General features: G+C 39.1%; 12 non-coding genes across 12 annotated transcripts; 5 read left to right on the top strand and 7 right to left on the bottom strand.

Moving 5' to 3' along the window:
• Positions 1-347: 347 nt before the first annotated feature.
• Positions 348-419, bottom strand: TRNAQ-UUG (transfer RNA glutamine (anticodon UUG)). Its single transcript has one exon. It is a non-coding gene; the product is annotated as a tRNA-Gln (tRNA).
• A 259-nt stretch (positions 420-678) lies between these two features.
• TRNAQ-CUG (transfer RNA glutamine (anticodon CUG)) lies at positions 679-750 on the top strand. The gene has a single exon. It is a non-coding gene; the product is annotated as a tRNA-Gln (tRNA).
• An 881-nt stretch (positions 751-1631) lies between these two features.
• TRNAQ-UUG (transfer RNA glutamine (anticodon UUG)) lies at positions 1632-1703 on the bottom strand. The gene has a single exon. It is a non-coding gene; the product is annotated as a tRNA-Gln (tRNA).
• A 3365-nt stretch (positions 1704-5068) lies between these two features.
• TRNAQ-UUG (transfer RNA glutamine (anticodon UUG)) lies at positions 5069-5140 on the bottom strand. The gene has a single exon. It is a non-coding gene; the product is annotated as a tRNA-Gln (tRNA).
• Positions 5141-5399: 259 nt separating this feature from the next.
• On the top strand, positions 5400-5471 carry TRNAQ-CUG (transfer RNA glutamine (anticodon CUG)). The gene has a single exon. It is a non-coding gene; the product is annotated as a tRNA-Gln (tRNA).
• An 881-nt stretch (positions 5472-6352) lies between these two features.
• TRNAQ-UUG (transfer RNA glutamine (anticodon UUG)) lies at positions 6353-6424 on the bottom strand. The gene has a single exon. It is a non-coding gene; the product is annotated as a tRNA-Gln (tRNA).
• A 2379-nt stretch (positions 6425-8803) lies between these two features.
• Positions 8804-8875, top strand: TRNAQ-CUG (transfer RNA glutamine (anticodon CUG)). The gene has a single exon. It is a non-coding gene; the product is annotated as a tRNA-Gln (tRNA).
• A 913-nt stretch (positions 8876-9788) lies between these two features.
• On the bottom strand, positions 9789-9860 carry TRNAQ-UUG (transfer RNA glutamine (anticodon UUG)). Its single transcript has one exon. It is a non-coding gene; the product is annotated as a tRNA-Gln (tRNA).
• Positions 9861-10119: 259 nt separating this feature from the next.
• Positions 10120-10191, top strand: TRNAQ-CUG (transfer RNA glutamine (anticodon CUG)). Its single transcript has one exon. It is a non-coding gene; the product is annotated as a tRNA-Gln (tRNA).
• An 881-nt stretch (positions 10192-11072) lies between these two features.
• Positions 11073-11144, bottom strand: TRNAQ-UUG (transfer RNA glutamine (anticodon UUG)). The gene has a single exon. It is a non-coding gene; the product is annotated as a tRNA-Gln (tRNA).
• Positions 11145-14509: 3365 nt separating this feature from the next.
• On the bottom strand, positions 14510-14581 carry TRNAQ-UUG (transfer RNA glutamine (anticodon UUG)). The gene has a single exon. It is a non-coding gene; the product is annotated as a tRNA-Gln (tRNA).
• Positions 14582-14840: 259 nt separating this feature from the next.
• On the top strand, positions 14841-14912 carry TRNAQ-CUG (transfer RNA glutamine (anticodon CUG)). The gene has a single exon. It is a non-coding gene; the product is annotated as a tRNA-Gln (tRNA).
• Positions 14913-15537: the final 625 nt, after the last annotated feature.

The raw sequence follows: 15537 nt of genomic DNA, 5'->3' as shown, positions 1-15537 counted from the left end.
AAATGGTATTATTAATGTTGTTGCTGCATCTTCAAGTAAAAAGAGAATCCATTGGGTCACAGATTGAGCATGTTTCTTAACATTGAGTTAAGTTTGAAAATTTCAAATCTTTTATGTATGTTTCCGATGCAGATCTGCCCATCGACTCAGAATGACCTCACTGTTCATACATTTAAAAAAAATGCATAAAGGTTAAGGTGCTAGGCACAAAAGTGGATTTTTATGAAAAGTTATGCCAGAGAGTGAGAGCGAAAATGAATACCCTACACCACTAACCTTATGAATATTACTATCTTTGGCCTATAATTTAAGACAACAAGGAGACAAAGTGTGTTAGAGCAAGAGAGAGGTTCCACCGAGACTTGAACTCGGATCGCTGGATTCAAAGTCCAAAGTGCTAACCATTACACCATGGAACCCTTGTTGAGCAGAGCTTCATAAGGGCAATGAGAATATAGGGCACAGTCAAGATTTTTACTGACCTATAGTAACCGTTTACTGATATTATATCGAAGCAGCACTGTTGCTGTTGGATGCTGTGCAATCGCAAAGTATTGGCTTCATGTCTCATTTGGATCAAATTCTTCCTCTGGAGTCTAATGATATAGGAATATTACATATTTTCTCTGATGTGCTCTGTTTTTCCAGAATGAAGTGCATCATGCTACTGAATATGTGGGTTCCATGGTGTAATGGTTAGCACTCTGGACTCTGAATCCAGCGATGCGAGTTCAAGTCTCGGTGGGACCTTGGGGCTGCTTCTCTTTTAGAGTTGCCTTTCATTTGCAGATAGATATAACAGCAATAGCTTTGCTTTACAGCCCACTTTGATGGCAGTCTTCTTTGACCAAAGAATATTAATAGTTTCTGGGGATGACTCTCTTTTGCCACAAAGAAACTGCCCACTCTCATATCTCCAAAGCTCCAAGGTATAATGGCTATTAAACTGGCTTTTGATCTCAGCGATTTGCATTGAAAGCCCAGGAGGCCCCTAAAATCAGTTGAATTGTTTCCTGATAATTTAGAGTTTATTTCTTCTTTCGAGAAAGGTGTGATCCAAATAAAGTAAGTACATTTAAACAATGGCACTTGATCAGTAAATGCACTACTTTCTAGAACTCATAACTCTTGTAAGTTATAAAAAGTTTGCTCTCCATACAGTTTGTCAACTCAAAGAATTACATTTTTTACACATTTAATAAGACCATCAAATTGCTTGAAACATAGGAATGATTGTGAAAGTGAATATGATTCACCAAAATAATTGTATAACATTTTTTAATGTTAATAAAATAGGGCTTTTTCCAATCTTTTCACATCAATGTTGTTTCTGCATGTTCCAGTGAGCAGAGAATCTACTGCACATAGTGTGTACATTTTTCTTTTCATAGAGTTAAGGTTGGACATTATTCATCTGTGGAAAATGTTTCTGAGAGATATCTGGGTGCCCACTCTGATTGACCTTAGGGATTGTACATTAACGATATGTAGTTGCATCACTGTATTGGTATCAGGCACCAAAGTGCATTTAAATGTAATGTCGTGCAGAGAGAGTCGACTGAACTTCTGAATATTAACTCTGTTGAATTGTAATTTGAGAAATTAGAAAATGGAGTGTAAGAGCAAGATAACGGTCCCACCGAGACTTGAACTCGGATCGTTGGATTCAAAGTCCGAAGTGCTAACCATTACACCATGGAACCCTTGCAAGATGCACCTGAGAGCGTTGAATCAGAAATGGCAATATAGAGCACATTTACAATTTTTACAGATTCATAGTCCCAATTGACTGATATCATACAAACACAGCGATGTTGTCGATTGACGTTGTGCTATAGCAATCTCTGTGCTTTGTAGAGCATGTAGATCAAATTCTTCCTCTTGAGGCATATGATTAAGCAATATTAAATATTGTTTCTGACTGCCTCTGTTTTGGCATAATGAAGTTCAGCATTTGCGGAAGTATTTAGGTTCCATGGTCTAATGGTTAGTAGGCTGGACTCTGAATTTAGTAATCTGACATGTTATAGCTATATTTTGTTTTCCTTTGGGTGTATTGTCATTTTATGCACATAGATTTCCTAGCAGTGGCTGTGATGAATAGTTCAATTTGATAGCAGCTTCCTTTTGAGAATTTGAAAAAAAAAAGAATTAAATAGTCTCTCTGGATGACTCTGCTTTGATTTCTATGTGCACATCCCTTTTGCGTTTCAGAGGGATTGACCAACATACACAACAGTGCTTGGAAGACCTCTTCCTCCCTCATGGCATGTAAAGCTAACCTCTCTCCTACCGTGTGTTTTTTTACTTTTTAACTTCCCCTTCCGAGTCATGATCATGTAACTGAATTTACATTTTTAGATTTTAACTGCAGTAGTTGCTTGTTTTTCATTTTTATTTTTTGTGTACGCATACATCCCTTTTTGTGGGGAGGGGGGAGTGATGTCTGTTTACTTATATTAGCTAATATAGGTCATTTTATGTCCGCTTACAATATGTGTCAGGATTTTTTATGTCGTTTCCAATCAATGTCTAATATCAAGTGGTTTGCAGCAGTCATACAAAGGCACGTAACACCCCCAAAACACCTACATAAGTTAGAAATACTCCGGAAGAGTACTCAGTTTATGAAAAGGCGGTGAATCCCAAATAGAACTGTAAATGTAAGCTAGCAAGCAGACTGTGCACCCCTGTTTGGAACTATGACCTGTGTGTTGCCCTCTATTAACAGAACAATGTAACTGCAGCCCATGTCACATAAAATAGAAAGTAGAGATTATGCAAATTAACTCCCAGAAGAGCCTGGTGTCACCCCAAAAGGTGTCATGCTTTTCACACCAAGAAACATCCACACATAGATCCCTGCGAACCTCAAAAACGTACAGGAAACCCTGTCCAGCGCTTTGCTCCCAGAGGAGATAAGGTTGAAAAACCACCCTATGTTAAAAGTGTCCATAATCCATGCCAGCTGCCCTGTCTATAGAACCTGGCCGTTCGTGGCCATTCGGGGCCTAGGGGCATGAGTGGAAGGGTTTAACCTGCCTGGGTTCTTGGGCATGGTTTCATCATGCCTCAGTTTACAATGGCACTCTGCCACTTTGTCAGGCTTTAAAGAAGCCTGACTCCTGCAGAGCAAAAGATCTGATTATTTCCTTACATGTTTTGTACGTAAGAATGCGGATGGTGCTCTGAGCCTCCTATGGTGGTTATTAAGCATGGTATACATACCATAGCATGTAACTGTGCCTACAAATGGAACATTTTGTTCATTTATTAGGGAGTTGTGAAAATGGCAAAATCAAATTGCCATTACTGACACAGACCAGCTGCCGCTGTCCGGACATTTCGTCGAAAGACATTTCGTCGAAAGACATTTGGTCGACGTAATTTGGTCGAAAGCCAAATGGTCGATTTTTTTATTTATTTATATATATATTTTTTAGGTTGTAGTTTACGGAAAAAAAGGGGTTTTTAGAAAAAAAGGGGGTTGGGGGGACCCCCCAAACCCCCCCCCCAAAAAAAATGTGAAAATAAAAAACAAAGCAATTCGACCATTTGGTTTTCGACCAAATGGTTTCGACCAATTGTCCTGTCGACAAATTTTTTTCGACGAAATGTCTGGCAACCCAGCTGCCGACTGTTGCTATTGACAGGAGTTCCAGGTGTATAAACTGAGGAGATCACCAGTTCAATTACCTGTGAACGCATTTTGAAGCTCATTCACAACCAGTTCATGCCCGTTCTCTCCATTTTGGCTTTCTGGCTGGCCGAGGGGCCCTTCAGTAATGTTCTTTGCTAACCATTACACCATGGGCCCCTTGCTGGTGCAACCTGACAGAGTTGTAACAGAAATGAGAATCGAGATCTCATGCATCATTTTAACAAACTCATATTCCTAGCCCACGGATATTATGCAAATGTGGAACTGTTTAGTTGGTTGTTGCGCAATAGCAAACTCTTTGCTTTACAACTCATTTGGATAGGATTCTTCCTCTGGAGGCATAAGATAAAAGAATATTGCATACATTCTCTAAAAGGCTCTTTTTTTGCTGCAATGACGTTCATCATGTCACTAAGTATGTAGGTTCCATGGTGTAATGGTTAGCACTCTGGACTCTAAATCCAGCGATCCGAGTTCAAATCTCGGTGGGACCTTGGGAATTACTGTGTTTGTTTTCCTCTCAGTGTCTTGTTTTAATAGCAATGACGCTGCTGTGTCGCCCACTTTCATAGCATTATTCCCTGGGTGCATTTGAAAAAAGAAAGATTTTCCATGGATGACGCTCTTTAGCCACAATGAAACCCACCACTTTCTGTGGTGTGAAAGACCCATGGTGTAATGGTAGCACCCTGGAGGTTGAATCCAATAATTTGCATTCAAATCTCTGTAAGAGTTTACCATCAGTCAAACCTTTCCCTTATGGTTTATTGTGGATGTCTTCTTTGAAGAAAGGTATGATCCAACTAAAGTAAGTACATTCACGAATGGGCCCTTGGTCGGTACAAACAGTATTTATACACCTCAGGCCTTTTGTGAATTAAGAAAAGTGTGTTCTTCGTTCTATTTTTCATCTCAAACTGATACCTTCATTTTACAAACATGTAAAGGCTGTTAAGACGCTTGATTAATATCATTGATTCTGAATGTGGTCGCTTTTCATATGATTAACCCTTTAACAATTTTGAAAGAGAATGGCGATACAATAGAGCTGCTTTTCCCAAAATGGTATTATTAATGTTGTTGCTGCATCTTCAAGTAAAAAGAGAATCCATTGGGTCACAGATTGAGCATGTTTCTTAACATTGAGTTAAGTTTGAAAATTCCAAATCTTTTATGTATGTTTCCGATGCAGATCTGCCCATCGACTCAGAATGACCTCACTGATCATACATTTAAAAAAAATGCATAAAGGTTAAGGTGCTAGGCACAAAAGTGGATTTTTATGAAAAGTTATGCCAGAGAGTGAGAGCGAAAATGAATACCCTACGCCACTAACCTTATGAATATTACTATCTTTGGCCTATAATTTAAGACAACAAGGAGACGAAGTGTGTTAGAGCAAGAGAGAGGTTCCACCGAGACTTGAAGTCGGATCGCTGGATTCAAAGTCCAAAGTGCTAACCATTACACCATGGAACCCTTGTTGAGCAGAGCTTCATAAGGGCAATGAGAATATAGGGCACAGTCAAGATTTTTACTGACCTATAGTAACCGTTTACTGATATTATATCGAAGCAGCACTGTTGCTGTTGGATGCTGTGCAATCGCAAAGTATTGGCTTCATGTCTCATTTGGATCAAATTCTTCCTCTGGAGTCTAATGATATAGGAATATTACATATTTTCTCTGATGTGCTCTGTTTTTCCAGAATGAAGTGCATCATGCTACTGAATATGTGGGTTCCATGGTGTAATGGTTAGCACTCTGGACTCTGAATCCAGCGATGCGAGTTCAAGTCTCGGTGGGACCTTGGGGCTGCTTCTCTTTTAGAGTTGCCTTTCATTTGCAGATAGATATAACAGCAATAGCTTTGCTTTACAGCCCACTTTGATGGCAGTCTTCTTTGACCAAAGAATATTAATAGTTTCTGGGGATGACTCTCTTTTGCCACAAAGAAACTGCCCACTCTCATATCTCCAAAGCTCTAAGGTATAATGGCTATTAAACTGGCTTTTGATCTCAGCGATTTGCATTGAAAGCCCAGGAGGCCCCTAAAATCAGTTGAATTGTTTCCTGATAATTTAGAGTTTATTTCTTCTTTCGAGAAAGGTGTGATCCAAATAAAGTAAGTACATTTAAACAAGGGCACTTGATCAGTAAATGCACTACTTTCTAGAACTCATAACTCTTGTAAGTTATAAAAAGTTTGCTCTCCATACAGTTTGTCAACTCAAAGAATTACATTTTTTACACATTTAATAAGACCATCAAATTGCTTGAAACATAGGAATGATTGTGAAAGTGAATATGATTCACCAATATAATTGTATAACATTTTTTAATGTTAATAAAATAGGGCTTTTTCCAATCTTTTCACATCAATGTTGTTTCTGCATGTTCCAGTGAGCAGAGAATCTACTGCACATAGTGTGTACATTTTTCTTTTCATAGAGTTAAGGTTGGACATTATTCATCTGTGGAAAATGTTTCTGAGAGATATCTGGGTGCCCACTCTGATTGACCTTAGGGATTGTACATTAACGATATGTAGTTGCATCACTGTATTGGTATCAGGCACCAAAGTGCATTTAAATGTAATGTCGTGCAGAGAGAGTCGACTGAACTTCTGAATATTAACTCTGTTGAATTGTAATTTGAGAAATTAGAAAATGGAGTGTAAGAGCAAGATAACGGTCCCACCGAGACTTGAACTCGGATCGTTGGATTCAAAGTCCGAAGTGCTAACCATTACACCATGGAACCCTTGCAAGATGCACCTGAGAGCGTTGAATCAGAAATGGCAATATAGAGCACATTTACAATTTTTACAGATTCATAGTCCCAATTGACTGATATCATACAAACACAGCGATGTTGTCGATTGACGTTGTGCTATAGCAATCTCTGTGCTTTATAGAGCATGTAGATCAAATTCTTCCTCTTGAGGCATATGATTAAGCAATATTAAATATTGTTTCTGACTGCCTCTGTTTTGGCATAATGAAGTTCAGCATTTGCGGAAGTATTTAGGTTCCATGGTCTAATGGTTAGTAGGCTGGACTCTGAATTTAGTAATCTGACATGTTATAGCTATATTTTGTTTTCCTTTGGGTGTATTGTCATTTTATGCACATAGATTTCCTAGCAGTGGCTGTGATGAATAGTTCAATTTGATAGCAGCTTCCTTTTGAGAATTTGAAAAAAAAAGAATTAAATAGTCTCTCTGGATGACTCTGCTTTGATTTCTATGTGCACATCCCTTTTGCGTTTCAGAGGGATTGACCAACATACACAACAGTGCTTGGAAGACCTCTTCCTCCCTCATGGCATGTAAAGCTAACCTCTCTCCTACCGTGTGTTTTTTTACTTTTTAACTTCCCCTTCCGAGTCATGATCATGTAACTGAATTAACATTTTTAGATTTTAACTGCAGTAGTTGCTTGTTTTTCATTTTTATTTTTTGTGTACGCATACATCCCTTTTTGTGGGGAGGGGGGAGTGATGTCTGTTTACTTATATTAGCTAATATAGGTCATTTTATGTCCGCTTACAATATGTGTCAGGATTTTTTATGTCGTTTCCAATCAATGTCTAATATCAAGTGGTTTGCAGCAGTCATACAAAGGCACGTAACACCCCCAAAACACCTACATAAGTTAGAAATACTCCGGAAGAGTACTCAGTTTATGAAAAGGCGGTGAATCCCAAATAGAACTGTAAATGTAAGCTAGCAAGCAGACTGTGCACCCCTGTTTGGAACTATGACCTGTGTGTTGCCCTCTATTAACAGAACAATGTAACTGCAGCCCATGTCACATAAAATAGAAAGTAGAGATTATGCAAATTAACTCCCAGAAGAGCCTGGTGTCACCCCAAAAGGTGTCATGCTTTTCACACCAAGAAACATCCACACATAGATCCCTGCGAACCTCAAAAACGTACAGGAAACCCTGTCCAGCGCTTTGCTCCCAGAGGAGATAAGGTTGAAAAACCACCCTATTTTAAAAGTGTCCATAATCCATGCCAGCTGCCCTGTCTATAGAACCTGGCCGTTCGTGGCCGATCGGGGCCTAGGGGCATGAGTGGAAAGGTTTAACCTGCCTGGGTTCTTGGGCATGGTTTCATCATGCCTCGGTTTACAATGGCACTCTGCCACTTTGTCAGGCTTTAAAGAAGCCTGACTCCTGCAGAGCAAAAGATCTGATTATTTCCTTACATGTTTTGTACGTAAGAATGCGGATGGTGCTCTGAGCCTCCTATGGTGGTTATTAAGCATGGTATACATACCATAGCATGTAACTGTGCCTACAAATGGAACATTTTGTTCATTTATTAGGGAGTTGTGAAAATGGCAAAATCAAATTGCCATTACTGACACAGACCAGCTGCCGCTGTCCGGACATTTCGTCGAAAGACATTTCGTCGAAAGACATTTGGTCGACGTAATTTGGTCGAAAGCCAAATGGTCGATTTTTTTATTTATTTATATATATATTTTTTAGGTTGTAGTTTACGGAAAAAAAGGGGTTTTTAGAAAAAAAGGGGGTTGGGGGGACCCCCCAAACCCCCCCCCAAAAAAAAATTTGAAAATAAAAAACAAAGCAATTCGACCATTTGGTTTTCGACCAAATGGTTTCGACCAATTGTCCTGTCGACAAATTTTTTTCGACGAAATGTCTGGCAACCCAGCTGCCGACTGTTGCTATTGACAGGAGTTCCAGGTGTATAAACTGAGGAGATCACCAGTTCAATTACCTGTGAACGCATTTTGAAGCTCATTCACAACCAGTTCATGCCCGTTCTCTCCATTTTGGCTTTCTGGCTGGCCGAGGGGCCCTTCAGTAATGTTCTTTGCTAACCATTACACCATGGGCCCCTTGCTGGTGCAACCTGACAGAGTTGTAACAGAAATGAGAATCGAGATCTCATGCATCATTTTAACAAACTCATATTCCTAGCCCACGGATATTATGCAAATGTGGAACTGTTTAGTTGGTTGTTGCGCAATAGCAAACTCTTTGCTTTACAGCTCATTTGGATAGGATTCTTCCTCTGGAGGCATAAGATAAAAGAATATTGCATACATTCTCTAAAAGGCTCTTTTTTTGCTGCAATGACGTTCATCATGTCACTAAGTATGTAGGTTCCATGGTGTAATGGTTAGCACTCTGGACTCTGAATCCAGCGATCCGAGTTCAAATCTCGGTGGGACCTTGGGAATTACTGTGTTTGTTTTCCTCTCAGTGTCTTGTTTTAATAGCAATGACGCTGCTGTGTCGCCCACTTTCATAGCATTATTCCCTGGGTGCATTTGAAAAAAGAAAGAATTTCCATGGATGACGCTCTTTAGCCACAATGAAACCCACCACTTTCTGTGGTGTGAAAGACCCATGGTGTAATGGTAGCACCCTGGAGGTTGAATCCAATAATTTGCATTCAAATCTCTGTAAGAGTTTACCATCAGTCAAACCTTTCCCTTATGGTTTATTGTGGATGTCTTCTTTGAAGAAAGGTATGATCCAACTAAAGTAAGTACATTCACGAATGGGCCCTTGGTCGGTACAAACAGTATTTATACACCTCAGGCCTTTTGTGAATTAAGAAAAGTGTGTTCTTCGTTCTATTTTTCATCTCAAACTGATACCTTCATTTTACAAACATGTAAAGGCTGTTAAGACGCTTGATTAATATCATTGATTCTGAATGTGGTCGCTTTTCATAGGATTAACCCTTTAACAATTTTGAAAGAGAATGGCGATACAATAGAGCTGCTTTTCCCAAAATGGTATTATTAATGTTGTTGCTGCATCTTCAAGTAAAAAGAGAATCCATTGGGTCACAGATTGAGCATGTTTCTTAACATTGAGTTAAGTTTGAAAATTTCAAATCTTTTATGTATGTTTCCGATGCAGATCTGCCCATCGACTCAGAATGACCTCACTGTTCATACATTTAAAAAAAATGCATAAAGGTTAAGGTGCTAGGCACAAAAGTGGATTTTTATGAAAAGTTATGCCAGAGAGTGAGAGCGAAAATGAATACCCTACACCACTAACCTTATGAATATTACTATCTTTGGCCTATAATTTAAGACAACAAGGAGACAAAGTGTGTTAGAGCAAGAGAGAGGTTCCACCGAGACTTGAACTCGGATCGCTGGATTCAAAGTCCAAAGTGCTAACCATTACACCATGGAACCCTTGTTGAGCAGAGCTTCATAAGGGCAATGAGAATATAGGGCACAGTCAAGATTTTTACTGACCTATAGTAACCGTTTACTGATATTATATCGAAGCAGCACTGTTGCTGTTGGATGCTGTGCAATCGCAAAGTATTGGCTTCATGTCTCATTTGGATCAAATTCTTCCTCTGGAGTCTAATGATATAGGAATATTACATATTTTCTCTGATGTGCTCTGTTTTTCCAGAATGAAGTGCATCATGCTACTGAATATGTGGGTTCCATGGTGTAATGGTTAGCACTCTGGACTCTGAATCCAGCGATGCGAGTTCAAGTCTCGGTGGGACCTTGGGGCTGCTTCTCTTTTAGAGTTGCCTTTCATTTGCAGATAGATATAACAGCAATAGCTTTGCTTTACAGCCCACTTTGATGGCAGTCTTCTTTGACCAAAGAATATTAATAGTTTCTGGGGATGACTCTCTTTTGCCACAAAGAAACTGCCCACTCTCATATCTCCAAAGCTCCAAGGTATAATGGCTATTAAACTGGCTTTTGATCTCAGCGATTTGCATTGAAAGCCCAGGAGGCCCCTAAAATCAGTTGAATTGTTTCCTGATAATTTAGAGTTTATTTCTTCTTTCGAGAAAGGTGTGATCCAAATAAAGTAAGTACATTTAAACAATGGCACTTGATCAGTAAATGCACTACTTTCTAGAACTCATAACTCTTGTAAGTTATAAAAAGTTTGCTCTCCATACAGTTTGTCAACTCAAAGAATTACATTTTTTACACATTTAATAAGACCATCAAATTGCTTGAAACATAGGAATGATTGTGAAAGTGAATATGATTCACCAAAATAATTGTATAACATTTTTTAATGTTAATAAAATAGGGCTTTTTCCAATCTTTTCACATCAATGTTGTTTCTGCATGTTCCAGTGAGCAGAGAATCTACTGCACATAGTGTGTACATTTTTCTTTTCATAGAGTTAAGGTTGGACATTATTCATCTGTGGAAAATGTTTCTGAGAGATATCTGGGTGCCCACTCTGATTGACCTTAGGGATTGTACATTAACGATATGTAGTTGCATCACTGTATTGGTATCAGGCACCAAAGTGCATTTAAATGTAATGTCGTGCAGAGAGAGTCGACTGAACTTCTGAATATTAACTCTGTTGAATTGTAATTTGAGAAATTAGAAAATGGAGTGTAAGAGCAAGATAACGGTCCCACCGAGACTTGAACTCGGATCGTTGGATTCAAAGTCCGAAGTGCTAACCATTACACCATGGAACCCTTGCAAGATGCACCTGAGAGCGTTGAATCAGAAATGGCAATATAGAGCACATTTACAATTTTTACAGATTCATAGTCCCAATTGACTGATATCATACAAACACAGCGATGTTGTCGATTGACGTTGTGCTATAGCAATCTCTGTGCTTTGTAGAGCATGTAGATCAAATTCTTCCTCTTGAGGCATATGATTAAGCAATATTAAATATTGTTTCTGACTGCCTCTGTTTTGGCATAATGAAGTTCAGCATTTGCGGAAGTATTTAGGTTCCATGGTCTAATGGTTAGTAGGCTGGACTCTGAATTTAGTAATCTGACATGTTATAGCTATATTTTGTTTTCCTTTGGGTGTATTGTCATTTTATGCACATAGATTTCCTAGCAGTGGCTGTGATGAATAGTTCAATTTGATAGCAGCTTCCTTTTGAGAATTTGAAAAAAAAAAGAATTAAATAGTCTCTCTGGATGACTCTGCTTTGATTTCTATGTGCACATCCCTTTTGCGTTTCAGAGGGATTGACCAACATACACAACAGTGCTTGGAAGACCTCTTCCTCCCTCATGGCATGTAAAGCTAACCTCTCTCCTACCGTGTGTTTTTTTACTTTTTAACTTCCCCTTCCGAGTCATGATCATGTAACTGAATTTACATTTTTAGATTTTAACTGCAGTAGTTGCTTGTTTTTCATTTTTATTTTTTGTGTACGCATACATCCCTTTTTGTGGGGAGGGGGGAGTGATGTCTGTTTACTTATATTAGCTAATATAGGTCATTTTATGTCCGCTTACAATATGTGTCAGGATTTTTTATGTCGTTTCCAATCAATGTCTAATATCAAGTGGTTTGCAGCAGTCATACAAAGGCACGTAACACCCCCAAAACACCTACATAAGTTAGAAATACTCCGGAAGAGTACTCAGTTTATGAAAAGGCGGTGAATCCCAAATAGAACTGTAAATGTAAGCTAGCAAGCAGACTGTGCACCCCTGTTTGGAACTATGACCTGTGTGTTGCCCTCTATTAACAGAACAATGTAACTGCAGCCCATGTCACATAAAATAGAAAGTAGAGATTATGCAAATTAACTCCCAGAAGAGCCTGGTGTCACCCCAAAAGGTGTCATGCTTTTCACACCAAGAAACATCCACACATAGATCCCTGCGAACCTCAAAAACGTACAGGAAACCCTGTCCAGCGCTTTGCTCCCAGAGGAGATAAGGTTGAAAAACCACCCTATGTTAAAAGTGTCCATAATCCATGCCAGCTGCCCTGTCTATAGAACCTGGCCGTTCGTGGCCATTCGGGGCCTAGGGGCATGAGTGGAAGGGTTTAACCTGCCTGGGTTCTTGGGCATGGTTTCATCATGCCTCAGTTTACAATGGCACTCTGCCACTTTGTCAGGCTTTAAAGAAGCCTGACTCCTGCAGAGCAAAAGATCTGATTATTTCCTTACATGTTTTGTACGTAAGAATGCGGATGGTGCTCTGAGCCTCCTATGGTGGTTATTAAGCATGGTATACATACCATAGCATGTAACTGTGCCTACAAATGGAACATTTTGTTCATTTATTAGGGAGTTGTGAAAATGGCAAAATCAAATTGCCATTACTGACACAGACCAGCTGCCGCTGTCCGGACATTTCGTCGAAAGACATTTCGTCGAAAGACATTTGGTCGACGTAATTTGGTCGAAAGCCAAATGGTCGATTTTTTTATTTATTTATATATATATTTTTTAGGTTGTAGTTTACGGAAAAAAAGGGGTTTTTAGAAAAAAAGGGGGTTGGGGGGACCCCCCAAACCCCCCCCCCAAAAAAAATGTGAAAATAAAAAACAAAGCAATTCGACCATTTGGTTTTCGACCAAATGGTTTCGACCAATTGTCCTGTCGACAAATTTTTTTCGACGAAATGTCTGGCAACCCAGCTGCCGACTGTTGCTATTGACAGGAGTTCCAGGTGTATAAACTGAGGAGATCACCAGTTCAATTACCTGTGAACGCATTTTGAAGCTCATTCACAACCAGTTCATGCCCGTTCTCTCCATTTTGGCTTTCTGGCTGGCCGAGGGGCCCTTCAGTAATGTTCTTTGCTAACCATTACACCATGGGCCCCTTGCTGGTGCAACCTGACAGAGTTGTAACAGAAATGAGAATCGAGATCTCATGCATCATTTTAACAAACTCATATTCCTAGCCCACGGATATTATGCAAATGTGGAACTGTTTAGTTGGTTGTTGCGCAATAGCAAACTCTTTGCTTTACAACTCATTTGGATAGGATTCTTCCTCTGGAGGCATAAGATAAAAGAATATTGCATACATTCTCTAAAAGGCTCTTTTTTTGCTGCAATGACGTTCATCATGTCACTAAGTATGTAGGTTCCATGGTGTAATGGTTAGCACTCTGGACTCTAAATCCAGCGATCCGAGTTCAAATCTCGGTGGGACCTTGGGAATTACTGTGTTTGTTTTCCTCTCAGTGTCTTGTTTTAATAGCAATGACGCTGCTGTGTCGCCCACTTTCATAGCATTATTCCCTGGGTGCATTTGAAAAAAGAAAGATTTTCCATGGATGACGCTCTTTAGCCACAATGAAACCCACCACTTTCTGTGGTGTGAAAGACCCATGGTGTAATGGTAGCACCCTGGAGGTTGAATCCAATAATTTGCATTCAAATCTCTGTAAGAGTTTACCATCAGTCAAACCTTTCCCTTATGGTTTATTGTGGATGTCTTCTTTGAAGAAAGGTATGATCCAACTAAAGTAAGTACATTCACGAATGGGCCCTTGGTCGGTACAAACAGTATTTATACACCTCAGGCCTTTTGTGAATTAAGAAAAGTGTGTTCTTCGTTCTATTTTTCATCTCAAACTGATACCTTCATTTTACAAACATGTAAAGGCTGTTAAGACGCTTGATTAATATCATTGATTCTGAATGTGGTCGCTTTTCATATGATTAACCCTTTAACAATTTTGAAAGAGAATGGCGATACAATAGAGCTGCTTTTCCCAAAATGGTATTATTAATGTTGTTGCTGCATCTTCAAGTAAAAAGAGAATCCATTGGGTCACAGATTGAGCATGTTTCTTAACATTGAGTTAAGTTTGAAAATTCCAAATCTTTTATGTATGTTTCCGATGCAGATCTGCCCATCGACTCAGAATGACCTCACTGATCATACATTTAAAAAAAATGCATAAAGGTTAAGGTGCTAGGCACAAAAGTGGATTTTTATGAAAAGTTATGCCAGAGAGTGAGAGCGAAAATGAATACCCTACGCCACTAACCTTATGAATATTACTATCTTTGGCCTATAATTTAAGACAACAAGGAGACGAAGTGTGTTAGAGCAAGAGAGAGGTTCCACCGAGACTTGAAGTCGGATCGCTGGATTCAAAGTCCAAAGTGCTAACCATTACACCATGGAACCCTTGTTGAGCAGAGCTTCATAAGGGCAATGAGAATATAGGGCACAGTCAAGATTTTTACTGACCTATAGTAACCGTTTACTGATATTATATCGAAGCAGCACTGTTGCTGTTGGATGCTGTGCAATCGCAAAGTATTGGCTTCATGTCTCATTTGGATCAAATTCTTCCTCTGGAGTCTAATGATATAGGAATATTACATATTTTCTCTGATGTGCTCTGTTTTTCCAGAATGAAGTGCATCATGCTACTGAATATGTGGGTTCCATGGTGTAATGGTTAGCACTCTGGACTCTGAATCCAGCGATGCGAGTTCAAGTCTCGGTGGGACCTTGGGGCTGCTTCTCTTTTAGAGTTGCCTTTCATTTGCAGATAGATATAACAGCAATAGCTTTGCTTTACAGCCCACTTTGATGGCAGTCTTCTTTGACCAAAGAATATTAATAGTTTCTGGGGATGACTCTCTTTTGCCACAAAGAAACTGCCCACTCTCATATCTCCAAAGCTCTAAGGTATAATGGCTATTAAACTGGCTTTTGATCTCAGCGATTTGCATTGAAAGCCCAGGAGGCCCCTAAAATCAGTTGAATTGTTTCCTGATAATTTAGAGTTTATTTCTTCTTTCGAGAAAGGTGTGATCCAAATAAAGTAAGTACATTTAAACAAGGGCACTTGATCAGTAAATGCACTACTTTCTAGAACTCATAACTCTTGTAAGTTATAAAAAGTTTGCTCTCCATACAGTTTGTCAACTCAAAGAATTACATTTTTTACACATTTAATAAGACCATCAAATTGCTTGAAACATAGGAATGATTGTGAAAGTGAATATGATTCACCAATATAATTGTATAACATTTTTTAATGTTAATAAAATAGGGCTTTTTCCAATCTTTTCACATCAATGTTGTTTCTGCATGTTCCAGTGAGCAGAGAATCTACTGCACATAGTGTGTAC

This window comes from Ambystoma mexicanum, chromosome 5p (assembly GCF_040938575.1).
Source record: "Ambystoma mexicanum isolate Mex_15411 chromosome 5p, UKY_AmexF1_1, whole genome shotgun sequence".
Classification (NCBI taxonomy): Eukaryota; Metazoa; Chordata; class Amphibia; order Caudata; family Ambystomatidae; genus Ambystoma; species Ambystoma mexicanum.
This window is presented reverse-complemented; position numbering and strand designations above follow the sequence as displayed.